Source organism: Ceratotherium simum, chromosome 23 (assembly GCF_057802395.1).
Source record: "Ceratotherium simum simum isolate JZ-2026a chromosome 23, ASM5780239v1, whole genome shotgun sequence".
NCBI lineage: Eukaryota > Metazoa > Chordata > Mammalia > Perissodactyla > Rhinocerotidae > Ceratotherium > Ceratotherium simum.
In genome coordinates this window covers 42,113,715-42,128,457 of record NC_141922.1, presented here as the reverse complement: position 1 = coordinate 42,128,457, position 14,743 = coordinate 42,113,715, and positions in this window count along the sequence as shown.

Sequence of the window (14,743 nt, the reverse complement as noted above, 5' to 3'; positions counted from 1 at the left end):
ATTTTCCCAGAGATTAATCATAGTGAAGATGAATATAGAGTATGAAGTAAAGACTAAGGAAAAAGAGAAATCCAAATATGCAGACCGTTAAAACTTATATAGTTGCTAAATACGAGTTAAATATTTGGCCCTGAGCTTCCCGGCAGCTGAAGTGAAAAGAGAAATATGGCCTGTTACCCAACTCTTGAAGACAAAAATAGATACTAGCGCCGCAAAGGAAGTGAACATTTTGCTAAGAGTTGAACTTTGAAAGGAATTTCTCACACTGGGGTTTCTCGTGGTGGCTCCTGGGTCTGTAAGGTACCTCTCCCTAATATTATCCAAATAGCAGATGATTCATAAGGCAGTTTCTCATAGCATCCCTCAGTGGAAGTCCAGGTTAGAGCACAGAAACTTAGCTCAGTTTAAGCCACTCTTTGAAAGGGGCAAGTTTATAGTTTTTCTGATGGTGTAGTATCTGGAATATTTAGAAAAATGAGGGAATGGCATATCTCTATAGGTATTTTTTCACCAAAGATAGATTTTTGTAACAGTTGAAAAGGACATAGTTTGAAGTTACTGTCTCTGATAAAAGCCTAGAGAATTCTGGATTGTTAGAGATAAAACAAGGGAATTGTAAAACTGGCCTCCTTTCTTCAGAAAATAAGGGTAATGATGATGATAATAATAATAATATCATTAAGTTTTAGGTGCTGAATATACAGGTGCTTTTAAAAGCTTGTTCATTCATCAAATGTGGCGGGTGTGGTGCATATGGCAGTGAATATTTACTTGTGGAACTTACTCTCTGGTCAGAGGAGACAGACAATAACCAAGTAAACGAACAAGGAAAGATCATTGCAAAGATTGATAAGTGTTCTGTAAACAATAAAATGAAGTCGTGTGATAAAAGTGTCAGGGGATGGCCATTTGTGATGGAGTGGTCATAAAAGACCTCTTTGAAGAGAGGATATTTGCTCTGAGGCCTGAATGAAGAAAAGAAGGGAGCCACAGCAATCTGGTGGGAGATCCCTCTGGGCAGAGGAAACAGCATGTGCAAAGGCCCCGGGGTGGGAACAAGTTTTGCATGTCTGGGAAATAGAAAGAAAGCTATTATCTTATGAATCCTTATAGCCACTCATGACGTATTGTTGTTGTTGTTGTTCTCATTTTACAGATGAGGAAAAGCTAGAGAAGGTAAGTAAGGAGCCCCAGATCCTGTAGCTCAGGTGTCAGAGGTGGGATCCCAGTCAGGCTTCCCTGCTTTGCACTGAGGAAACCAGCCCTCTTGTGGGTGACTGTGCTGCCCTGTGTGGAAGAGAGCCAAGGGCAGGAAGCCTTGTATGGCAGGGATGTTGCGATTCCCTCAGCTTTCCACTCGCCTGGTTTCTTCTCTGCTCTTTTGCAAAATGTCCACCTTCTCTTCTCTCCTGAGCTGCTAGCCCTGTGGATCTTCTCTCTCCAAGCCCAGGGGCGGCTCCAGGAAACTGAGAAGCAGCCCCACATTTATCCTGCAAACCATTGGGAAGAAGGGGGTGAAAGGTGGGGGGGCTCCATGTGAGACCAGGAGGGAAATCTGACCTGTCAGAAGGGCTGTGCTGACATCACTTTCAGAAAAAGAAGCTTCAGGGTAAGAGGAGGTCGTTTAGTCCATCCTTCTGCCTTGGAGCAGAAGTGCTGCAAACAGCCTCAGGCAGATGAAGCCCAGGGAGTGGGAACTAACTGTCTCTTCAGAGATGGAAATCGCCCACTGTACAGGTGAGAATCTATCCATGCAGAAAACAAGTAACAGATAAACACACAAGGATAGAAAGGCAATGTTAACATTAAGGCTCACGGTAATTGGATTCACGGAAACAGGGAGAATGTCCTCCCCGTCCACATCTATCTCTTGCCCCTGGGTTTCTCCCTGGGCTCCGGGGCATCCATTAGAATCGTAAGAGTAGCAGCTAATGTAACTGAGGGTCTATTATATGCCAGACGTTGCCCTAAATACTTTAATGTTTACAATAAATTTCAAAGTAGGTACGATTATTATCATTTTACATATTATAACTAATAAACTCTTATTTAGCACTTACTGGGTTCCAGGCACCATTCTACTGCTTCCCACATGTTAGCTCTAATCCTCAGAGCCATCTTATGTTGTAGATATTGTTATAAACTCCATTTTACGGATGTGAAAACTGAGGCCAAAGGAGGTGGATGTCAGGTAACTTGCCTGGCTCCCAGAGAAGTAATTAAGGGAAGCAGATTTAAGTCCAGGCCACCTCTAGAGCCTTCATTCTTAGACCACTTACAGCTCTAACGGGAATTTTCCCATCGCAAGGACGGCATGGGGGTGCTAGGGTAGAAGGCTGAGAGGGAGGAGCCCTTTCCACGGGCTCTGTCGGCGCCCCCTGGCCCACAGCAGCCTGCCGCACCAGGCGGGAGGGGTGGGAGCCTCCCCCCACCCCTCCTCCCAGGACAGGAAAGCAACCGCTCTGGCTCGAGGTCCCCAGCCAAGCGCGAGTCCCCAGGCCTGCCGTGGTCTCCCGGGACCACTCACGCTCACCTTGCATTGTGCAGGTTCAAGTGAGCTTTGTTCACACTCATTCTTTCGTTTGATCTTCCCACAGCCCTGTTACCAGTATCCCTTCCTCAGCCCAACCTCCAGGAAGCTGCTGGAGACTTCTTTCTCCTATAACCCTCCCACCCTTTCAGCCACTGCGAATGGCTCCCCTGAGGCTCTGGAGAGACCTTCCTCCCAGAGCACCCGGGGGCCCCTCAAGGCCTGGCCCTGGCTGGCTTCTGCAGGCTCATTCTGGCCCTCCTCCCACCGGCACAGGCCCTCGATTCCTGCTGTATCCGTCAGTCCCCAAGCACATCATGATCTTCTCATGTTTCCGCCTTTCCCCGGTGATACCTGGAACGCTCTGTCCCAGTCGCCTTCTCTTCCTGGAAATCCCCTTGATCGTTGATTCAGTGATAAATGATGGAAGCTGGCCTTCCTACCAACAAGGCACCATTCCGACCGTTTCCCTTGTATCACCTCACTTCTCACTGTAGGGTGTATGCTGTTATCATCCCCGTTTTTCAGCTATTGTTCCTGATGTCACACAGCTCACAAGTGGCAGAGCCTGGGCGCCGGCTGCGCTAGGACTCCAGAGTCACAGCTCCTAACCCCCACGCTGCAGGGTCCCCCGTCCCGCTCGTTAAGCAGCTGGGTCCTAGCACAGAGTTCACCTCTGTGACAGCACTGCACCCCCACAGCGTGAATGTGTGTCCTCCTCTCCTCTACAGGGCGCCCTTTGTGTGTGCATCTGGAAAAGCGGTGTGGTGGAGCGTCTGTCCCCTCAGGAGGTGCCGTGCTCCTTGTCCCCGAAGCTTAGCTAGCGCCACACTGGAACTCGGTGGGTGTTCAGCAAATGCTGGCTGAGCTAACTTCTCAAACGAAGATGCTCAAGGTTCGGGAGGGTGGGGTAGGTGGCCTGCACTGCACGCTGCTGGGCACCCAAATGCAGGCTCAGGCCCAGGTCTCTGATTCCATATGACACGCCTACCCAGACCTCTGTGTAGACCTGCGCAGGGGAGAAACAACTCATGCCACTGCAGAGGCACAGGAAGTGGCCATGATGATTTTTTAAATTCTCAAAACTTCTCTTTGCTTACAAAGGCATCTTTAACCATCTGTCACTGGTCTAATGACAGACACTTGAAGTTCTGTTTAAAAATTCTTTTCTCTCTAACATCCTTCCCTATAAAAATGCAAATACGTACCCTAAAGGGAAGAGTAAGAAACTCAGCTTCTCTAAGTTAGTCCTACTGTGGGGTAAATAAGCTTATCCACCCTTCCCAACAGGAACCTTCACTAACTTCTGGTGTTGAGGAGACCGGAGGAGTGGGGGAAGGGTCCTGAACGAGGGCGCAGAATGGACGTGGCATCCCTGTCGTGGGCGCTGATCCGGGCGAGGGCAGGAGTGGCTCATCGGAAGAAGGTACAGAAGGTACCTGGAAGAAAGGGAGGCAGGTTGGCTTGAGGAGTGGTAACTGGAACAAGGCTGAGAGGCCTCCAGAAGAGCTGCGCGTCCACAGCCAAGACCCCACCGTGGTTACAAGGGATTGGTAGATTGATAAGATCACCAGCCTCAGCTGCCTGATGTATCCAGGATTCAAAAGGCAAATGACTTACAGTAGACGTGTAGACAATTATAATTGTCCGCTTCACTCTGGTCCCTGCTTCACTTATAGATGAGGGCACGCTGGTGCATTTTACCAGAACTGCTCCAAGACCCTTTGTGTTTCTCTAGCTCCTCTAATCCACATCCTCTGCCTTCCTGGCATCACAACGCCGTTTTTGGACTCCACCCCTTGGTTTCTGCTCCGGAAGCCTGGCTTGGATTTGCTCCCCCAGCTTCGATTCTCTGCTCCTCAAGGAAACAGTGCTGAGTCTCTTTTCTCCAGCTTGACCCATTCCAACTTTGAGACATCCGCTCGACCTTCTGAGATCTGCTCAAGGCAGGCTGGCCCTCCTCCCACCCCACACCGCTGGGTGGGAGAGGGATCGTATATGGATAAATAATGGCCATGAATCCTGAAGTGGACTTGACCGACCCTCTTTTTTCTTTTTTTTTTTTGTGAGGAAGATCAGCCCTGAGCTAACATCCATGCTAATCCTCCTCTTTTTGCTGAGGAAGACCGGCTCTGAGCTAACATCTATTGTCAATCCTCCTCCTTTTTTTTTTCCCCAAAGCCCCAGTAGATAGTTGTATGTCATAGTTGCACATCCTTCTGGTTGCTGTATGTGGGACGCGGCCTCAGCATGGCCGGAGAAGCGGTGCGCCGGTGCGCGCCCGGGATCCGAACCTGGGCCACCAGTAGCGGAGCGCGAGCACTTAACCGCTAAGCCACAGGGCCGGCCCTGACCGACCCTCTTAAACAGAAGGCCATTAGCTAAATATGCAATATGGTGCTACCTGGTGGCTCAGAACAGCAAGATTCTCTCAAGATCATGGTCCTCTCCCTATAGAATATTCAGCTGTTTTGTGTTGAATATGGTTGAATATAGGGGAATCTGAAATTGACTGTAGTGATTCCATTTATACATACGTACAATACACGCACACATTCCTGCATGAGCATTTTGGGATTCCCCTCCATACCTTCAGGAAGCTGGAGACATCCTGGGGCTATCTCCAAGATGATGTGCTTTTAAACACGTGCAAGCCCACATGTGGGTGCACTTTCTGCTTCTGAGTTGGCCTTCGACAGTTGGGTGCGGGGAGAGGCGCCCACAGAGAATACAGGGCTGGTGGGGAGGTAGCCAGCTATTCGTTTCCTTTCTAGATGACCGGCAAGGTGAACTGAGCCCACATCCTCTCAGTCTTGTAACAGCAGGTAATTTGGGGGGCAGGGAATAAAACTTCTCTGCTGGGCTTCCTCCATGGGGGCATCAGAGACTGATCTTGGCTTGACCATTGTCACCAAGGAGCAAGCCACAAGAGGCGCCTCTAAACCAGTGGTTCCCAACCCTGGCTGCACATTCAACTTCCCAGGGGTATACTAAAAATCCCATCCACCAGGCCACACTCTAACCTATTTAAACAGAACCTTAGGGGTGAAATCCAGGCATCGATATTTTTGAAACTACCCAGATGATTCCAGTATGTAACCAAGGATGAGAACCACTGCTCTAAAGAAAGCTGTGGTTCAAGCGATCACCGTCATCGCTAACATCATCATCACCATCATCATTATCTTTACCCTCATTTATTTAACTTCTTGCCCCATTTTCTCCCAAAGCTACATAGTTTGACATAATAGAAAAACCACCTGGCTGGGAATAAGGCAACTAGGGATTTTTTAGATTCCATCACTAACTAGCTGTGTGTTCTTAAATAAATACCACAATTACTAATGTTACAGAGGAGGAGAAGGATGATGATGATGATGACGATAACAGCTTACCTTTATTGCACCCTTACTGTGTGCCAGAAATTGTGCTCAGAGCTTTACACGCTCTGTTTCACTTAATCCACACAGCCGCCCAGTAAAGTGAGCATTAGTTTACAGAAGAAACCAAGATTCAGAGGGGTAAAGTCAATTGTCCAAGATTATAGAAAAAATAGCAGAACCAAGATTTAGACTCAAGCTGTCAGACCTAGAAGGCCATCGTCTCAACTACTCTTCAATACCACCTCCCTCAATAACTTGTCCGATTACAGAACTGGTAGAGAATACAAGACTCCCGTCCACATCTGCCCAATTTCAAAGTTCACCCTCCAACTAGTATGCTGTACTGCCCATGTCAATGACACAAAAGTTCAGTCAGGTTCGTATCTCTCCTCCTGACCTACTCACTTTCCTGAAAGAAATATGAATGACAAGGAAAAACACTTTCATGGCTAAAGAGATTTAAACAATCTAATCCAGGGAAAAGGGTCTCTGTATCAAACTACAATTCAGGGGACAAGCAAGTGAGTCCCCCATTTGAATGTTCGGGGATTTCCATTTGTAGGAAGAAAAACACAATTCATAGGTAAGACTTAAGACCAGAAACTGCAGGTTTGCAGGCTGGTAAATTTTTCTTGCCCTATATTCCACATGGCAACAGCAAATGGAGTCTCTGATTTCTTCCGTTTCTTTAGAGACTACAAAAGAAGTATACATTTGCAAAAATCAATGTGTTTCCTTTTCTGCCATTTCACGTAATAGACAGACACAACCCTAGTCCCACAATAGAAATGACATTGTGCTTTTAGATTGCCCCAGAAATACGTACTTAGCAATATCTAAACTCATCAGGCAGTTTAATTTCAAAGCGTTCTTGGCCAGACTCTCATGGGAATGCACATTCAGAGGGTTCCTGGGAAGCTTCGAGGACATCTAAGGCCAGGTCTGAAATTGATTAGAGCAATATATTCCAGGAGAAATGTTTTGCATGACCTTCCTGGAGGAGCCTATCATCGCTTTCAGATGAGACCTGAGGCCGCAGAATTCACACCTGACAACAGGAATGGCTGAGAGGCCCATGCTCATCTCAGTGGCATGTGACCAAGTGATGGGTGTCGCTCTCTTTGCAGCTAGGTGAAGAAAGGCCCTTCCAAGGCTGTACACTCAGGAAACTTCATTCCAGACTTGTTCTAAGCAGCGCAGAGAGAGAGAGGAGGAGCTGGGTGGGGGTCCCACTGGAGGTTTATTCCCTGAGGGTCCTGGGCCATAGCACCGTTTGTAATGTGAAAAGTGTGAGACAGAGTGAGAGAGGAAGAGAGAGAGAGAGGGGAGAGGAGGACGTACAAGAGAGAAAAAGAGCCAGAGAGAGAAAGAGCTGTCTGGTTTCTTTAGGCGCTTCACTGCCACTGTCGGGTGGAAGGGCCGCCTGAGTCACGATGAGGAACCCTGCGAGCTGTACTCCGTTTAAGCTGAGAACCAAACTTGGGCTCCATTATTTATTCATGTTTTCATTACACGTTCAACAAATACCGAGTCCCTATTTCGGAGGTACAGCAGTAAACTAAAGCCCCAGCCTGTGAAGTTTATAGTCTAATGAGGGACATAGACAATAAACAAAATAACCAAATGGATATAGTTGGCCCTTCCTATTCACGGTTCTGCATTCGATTCGACCAACCGAGGATCGAAAGGCCTACGATGGTTCGTCTGTACTGAACACGTGCAGACTTTTCTTCTTGTCGTTATTCCCTAAACAGTGCAGTATGACAACTACTTACATAGCATTTACATTGTATTAGGTATTATAAGTAATCTAGAGATGATTTAAAGCATATGGGAGGATGTGATAGGTTATATGTAAATACTACCGCCATTTTATATAAGGGACTTGAGCATCCTGGGATTTTGGTATCCCGAGGGGGTCCTGGAACCAATCCCCCACGTGGATACCAAGGGGGATACTGATAATATTATGCCAGGTGGTGATAGGTATCATAAGTTAAAACAAAAACCAGAGTAAAAGGTTGAGAGTGGGGACCAGCAGGGCATGCATTCTGAGGATGTGAATTTTGAGCAGGGCCCTGAACCAAATGAGTGAGTGAGCCCTGCTCTGGCAGAGAGGGCTTTATAGGCAGAGGGAACCATAACTGCAAAGGCCTTGAGGTGGGTATGTGCTTGGCTTGCGGAACAGAAGAAATATGGAAGCAAATCACTCCAGTCAGGAACTGACAGGACCAGCTTGGGAAAGCCGTGTCATCAGACCTAACAGCCAGGCTCTGCTTACAAGTTCTTACTACACCATCAGTACCGCATTGCTGTACCGTGCACAGATTATATACTGGTGATTCAGTGTCACAAAAACATGATTTCCCTGCAGCTAGGTAGTGATGATTGACTTGTGGATGTGCACAACCAGAATTGGTGTTTTAACAGCATAGATATACTATCTGTTTACAGACTGTACGTATATTTGTACATGTGCCTTATTTTTTTGTATGTATTTTTTTTACGTATTCAGAAATGGTCACTTTATTTGAATCCAGACAGCTCAGCACAGCACAAATGATGGCAGAAAGATCCATTTGATCAGACTCTGCTTGCTTTTTTGTTTGTTTTGATACTGGGGGATAAACCAAAAAAAATAAGTAGTTTTTATCCTTTGTATCTTTCACTCATTTCACTGGAGGGGAACCCCCAGGGTCTTTTAATAATTTGGGAAGAGCTGACCACCCCTGCTGAGCTTTACTCAGAGGAACGCACGATGGAGCCAACGGAATCCCCGGGAAAGAGCCCAGTCACTCCATTCATAACTCCCTCGCACCAGCCATTGTCATCCTTTTGGGTGACATAAATAATGGCTCCTTCCTGAAAAGATAGCTCATCTTCCTCGTCTTTTGTATGGTTATAAATTGCCACAATCTCTTCCGAGTGAGCCCTGGAAGCCCATGGCGGGTCCTCTTCAGCACAAGGATCACTGTACTCAACCACAGCTGTTTCCTCCTCTTCGTAAGGTTCTGAGGGAGGAGGTGGGGAAGAGCATTACAAATATGTCATATGTATGTTTGTACATAGCAAATGTTTGCACATGTTTGGGCTGTGTACAAACATACATATGGTATATACAGTATATAAGGCAGTGTGTACATAAGGACAAGGCTTACTTTTTATTCAATGCAAGATTAAGGTGACTAAGTAATATGCTGAATTTTTAAACATTAAAATTTAAAAGCTATTAATATTTGCCATAACTACACTTGCTGAGCAACTTTTAATGTCATTTACCTAAACAAACTGTAATGTATAAAATTACATATGCAAATCAGCAACTTATATAAATATATAATAATAATAGCAAGGTAGTCAAATTAAAAAAAAATCATTCAAGACTGTTATTTTCCAGAAAAAGTAAAACAATTGGGAAATTAAATTAATTTCTTAAAAATTATTGTAATGAATTTAACTTTTAATTTTAACTCATTATGAGAAAACTTTAACTAGCTGCTAGATATTCATTTGGTATCGTGGACTTTTTTTCTCCTTTTGGCACTTGAATTATTATTGGTGGAATAATTTTTGCAGAATTAAACAGTAAACATTTTTATTTAATTAACTATTTCTTCTTTTTTTTTTTAAATAATTTTATTTATTTATTTTTCCCTCAAAGCCCCAGTGGATAGTTGTATGTCATAGCTGCACATCCTTCTAGTTGCTGTATGTGGGCTGCAGCCTCAGCATGGCCGGACAAGCGGTGCGACGGTGCGCGCCAGGATCCGAACCCGGGCGCCAGTAGCGGAGCGCGCGCACTTAACCACTAAGCCACAGGGCAGGCCCTAATTAACTATTTCTTAATTAACTATTTTTATTTAATTCTCAAAGACAAATGCTCTGAGGAGCAAACACAAGCCACATTCACAAGGCAGCTAATATAAGCCAACAGGCATACACAGGCCGCCTCTGGAAACGCAACTCCAAGACCATGCCATCCAAAGAGAGAAAGAGCTCCTGTCACGGCCGTCTCGTCACCGTGGTTTTGGAGCACTGATCTTGCATACATTTTGTGTATTTTCCGTGAACTCAATGTCAAAGGTGCTGGTGTAATAGCCAAGAAAACCCAACGAGAGAAATTAAATTGTAAGGAATAAGATTTTGTCAAATAGAGTTGAGCTTTGGGGGGCCACAAAGAATTGTACTAGGAATTTTTTGGCCCCCAAGAACAAGCTTTCATCCCCTGAGGTACAGTATTGCCCTGCTAAGAATGCGTGTCCCGAGCTGTGAGCCCCTCAGTGGTAAGGTCTATGTCCTTTTCATCTTGCGGTCCATCCTCAGCACAGAGAACTGCATAGAGTTGATATTCTTTAAATATGTGATGAGTGAGAGGATGAGAGAGGAGGTAATGACTGAGGTAATTAGTGAAACAATAAACGTTATTAATCTGAGAGACCATCATACACTGGAGTACCCAGAGAAAGAATTATGAAGGAAGAGAAAGGAGAGGAGGGGGAGGAAGGGCACGGAGTGGGTTTCAGATAAGTGGGAAAAGAATCCTGGCCAGAGGATGAGAGTTCTGTGTTGGAGAGGCAGCATGGCCTGGTAGGAGAAGCAAGAAATCTCACACTAGAAGCACTTTGTTTCATTTCCAGCTCTAACATTGACTGGTTTATTATTTTTAGCAGTTTACTTAGCCTCTCTCTCAGTGTTCTAACCTGTAAAATGGGGATGATAATACCTATTTCATATAGAAATGATCAGAAGTAAATAAGATATGTCAAAAAGCTCTGTGAAGTAAAATAATTATAGAAATATAATTATTGAGCCTAAAGTTTGGAAAAATAGGAAAGGGTCAGGCTGTGACAAGCCTCAAATGCCACATGGACGTGTGGAGTTGATGCAGTGGGCAGCACTGCTGTTATGGGTTATTGGAAAGAGAAGGGAGACTGATGTTTATTGAGTGGCTACTATGTGCTAGGCACATATCTCTCACACTTACCTCATTTAAACTCCACAGCCAACCTATAAAGTAGATCCTAATATTCTCATTTTGCAACTGAGAACACTGAGGCCCAGAAGGTGAAAGCTGATAGATTGCTGATAAGGGGTGTCAGGGAAAAGGAGTAATTAAGAATGATTCCTAGTTTTTTGCTTTATCACAAGGTGAATAGTGGTGCTACTTATTGAAACTGGAAACACTTGGCAGGAGAGATGGGGGCAGGATTACAGAGCTTTGTGGTGGACATGTTCAGTTGGAGATGGCTTGGAGACATTCAAATGGAGAAGGAGAGTAGGAAGTTGGAATTTTTAATGTGCAGCTCAAAAGAGAGGTTAGAGGTGGGGCTATAATTTGGGGACTCATCAGTATAAATCTTGTGTTTTTATTTTTTTAAACCATGTTACTGAGACTACCGAAGGAGTTATGGGTAGGGAGGAGAAGAAAAATGAGGTTAGAGGGAGTGCCACATTCAGAGGTTAGGAAGAAAGAAGCAAATGGAAGGATGTGGTGCCCTGGTAAGCCAGTAAATCAAGTGTTTTGAGAAGGGAGGGGTAACCGACTGGGACAAATGCCGTGGAGGCAGAAGAAGATGAAGACTGACAATTGGCCCCTGTGGCAGCATGGAGGTGATTGGCAACCTTATCGACAGGGATTTCAGAGGACTGATGGAGGCAGACCCCGATTAGAGAGGATGGAGGAAAGACTGGGAGATGAGGAAGTAGAAGCAGTGAGTGTAAACGTTCCTTTGAAAAATTTTGCTGTGAAGGAAAAAGAGAGATAGAGCTGTATCCAGAAGGGGAGGTTGGGTGAAGCGAGAGTTTTTTAAAACATGAAAGATTATACAGAAGGGAAAGATGAACAAGAGAAAGGAGAAAACAACAGCAGCAAAGCTCTTGGGTAAGTGAGAAGTGGTAGGATCTAGTGCACAAGTCGGGGGGTTCACCTTACATGGGAGACCAAAAAAACAATGAAAGTTTACCCTTCATAACAGGAGATAAGGCCAGGCATGTGGGTAGATGTCTAGACAGGTTGTTGTTCTAATGGTAGAAAGATGAAGTAGTTCTCTTCTGACTGCACCTGTCTTCTCTTCTCAGTGATGTGAGATTAGAGGTCCTCTGGGAGAGTGAGGAAGGGGGACGGTGGGATAGTTGTTTAAGGGGAGAAGAGAAGGTGTGAAATAGTTGTTTTGGGGAAAGGAAGAGCAAATTGAAGAGAGAAAGACGGTAAGATTACCAGGTAGTGCAGAGGCTTACTTGAGACTGATGGTCATAAGTTTAAAGGAGGAAAAATCAGCATGCTTGTGTGTTTCCTCAGCTGTGCTAGCTGCTTGGGTGCAGGCACAGTAGAGTGGCCACAGAGTTGGGTTTAATTAGAATTAGGGGTTTTCCACGTGAGTATCGTGGAGGAAAAGAAGGCCCCAGGGCATGTATAAGAGAGTGACTACCATGATGGACCGCAGAATCCACGCTGGGTTAAGAGGGAAATGAAAAGGTCGGGGCACAAGACGCAGTGGTGAGGGACAATGAGAAAGTGGCGAGGCCCATGGTTTTGAGGTGCTGATAGGAATAAAGGGTTTTTGGTGTGAGAGTACCAAGCAAAGGAATGAACGTGGGTTGCTGGAAATCAAGATTTTGGAGGTGGTCAGGTTATTCATAATGGCAAGACTTAGAGTAAGACCATGGGAGTAGGTGGCTAGCAGGGGCCACAGGAAAAAGTCATTGAAAGTGATGAGGTCAAGGGACAGAGGTCAGAGTGTTGGGTAGATTATCTGTGTGGATGCTGAAGCCACCAAATGTGAGGACAGGAGTGAAGACAGAAACCTCAGCTTCAGAGATGCTCTGAACCATCTTTGGCTCACCCACGCCTGCTTGTGCCACAGTGTTTTGTGATTCCCATGATGTTCATTCTTCTTTATTACAGGAATCATCCATTTCTGGAACTACACGGAGAGTGTTTCTGCTCTTTGTAACCATAAAGCCGCAATCGGAGTTCACCAGGAGTTCTCCTTATTTTCTAGTAAAAAATCAAGTTTTATTCCCCTGAATTATGCTGACAGAACCTGGGAGCTAGCATGAGAGATGAGAAGAGGTTGGGTCCTGGGGTAGACAAGAAGAGGAGAGGAGACTGCATACACTCTTGTTGGTTTATTTTTGACAGTAGAGTGGCCAGAATTGCCCTGAACTTTGCTGATACATGATACATGAAATCTCCTTCATTGCACCCTCTAGCCATGGTGGCTACAGACCATGCTCTACACATGCAGGTCAGCCACACTGGGATTTGCAAATTCTACTTCTAAACTTTGATCTATGTCCTAGATTCCTACACACCATCTTTTTGCAGAGGAACTACAAAAGTTTCCCGTCAGATCATGCATTTTACTGAACACTCTTTGACTCTGGGACAAGATTTATGATGAGTTAAAACTCAATGGAATCACCTTAAATGATTCATTTTCAAAAAAAACAAAAAGAAGAAGAAAAATAAAGGAAGGAATAAATGAAAAATATACACAATGATGTCATTTGACAGATTCTGCCTCACTAAAACTCGTTGGCACATCATTGAAATTTTCAGCAACTTCAAAGTTTGGCCCGCCTTCAATAGAATATAACCTTCAGGGAGACACAGCTGTAGCTGTCCTTACAAAATGAAAAGAAATTATTCTCAGAAATAAGTCCCTAAAATAGCCATTTAATGTGTGGCAGATGTGCCCCACAAGCTAGAATATCATCAGAATGCCAGTCGTTTCCCTGTTTCTCTGCAGGAAAACCATGTAACAGACATGGATTTATCAGGTGTATTATCACTAACTAGATGTTCTCTAGATGCTTAAGTGGCCCCGTGGATTGGCCCAGATAACTTAAAAACAGCTGCTGCCTAACAGTTAGGACCCAGAGAACAGATGAACAAGTGTAGCACATCACAAGAAAGAAACAAAATCCTAAAGGAAAGCGCCCCTCACCCCACCATGATCATCAAAAGGCGCTTGGCATGTGGAATTCTTGCCTCCCTGCCCAGTGACAGCACCAGCATTTGTGGGAGGCGTTAGACCCTGAGGCTCCTGTGACTTTGTCTGCCTTTTCCTTACCAAGGAGCCATCAGGGGATTCTGGACATAAGCCAGAAGACTTTTTACAGATGTCTATGTCCTAGACTAAGCATGCTGTAACCTAGAGCTCTATGTGCCAAAGCACCACCAACCCCAGCCCAGTGCAAATCCTGGCATGAAGAGGTTTAGTTCGCTTGTGAGTTATTTCCGGGATGGATGTGTGCTTAATGCCACAGCGTGTGTGTGTGTGTGTATGTGTGTGATTTTAAGTTCTGTGAGGTCCTGAGACCTTCTATGGAGGATGGGAGAAAGGCAAGAAAATTAACGTCATTTCCCGAATGAGAAACTATGACATGAAAATAGAAGTTTATATTGGAAATTATCAGAAGAAAACGAACACTTGATGGAGAGAGTTCCTTAAAGGTGTGAACTGTAGCTTATTCATCTTTGAATCCTTACTGCATTGAGGATTAAGAAATAGCTTATGACTTGAATACAAAGTGCGTATTTGAGGAATGTTTGTTGAAATTAAATGTATTATGTCTACGATGATCTGGGCATGTATATTATCTCATGTGGTCCTGAAAACTACTCTATGAGATAGATGTCATTAGCCCCATTTCAGAGATAGGAAAACAACTCAGAGAGGTTCAGCAACTTTTTCAACGCCACACACAGCTAGTAATTGAGGATGGTCTGTAAGATCAATTCTTGACTTCCCAGCTCATGGTCTTTCCACTATGCCATACTGCCTCCTTTTCATTGTAAATTAGCAGCTTCACCACCACCCTGCTT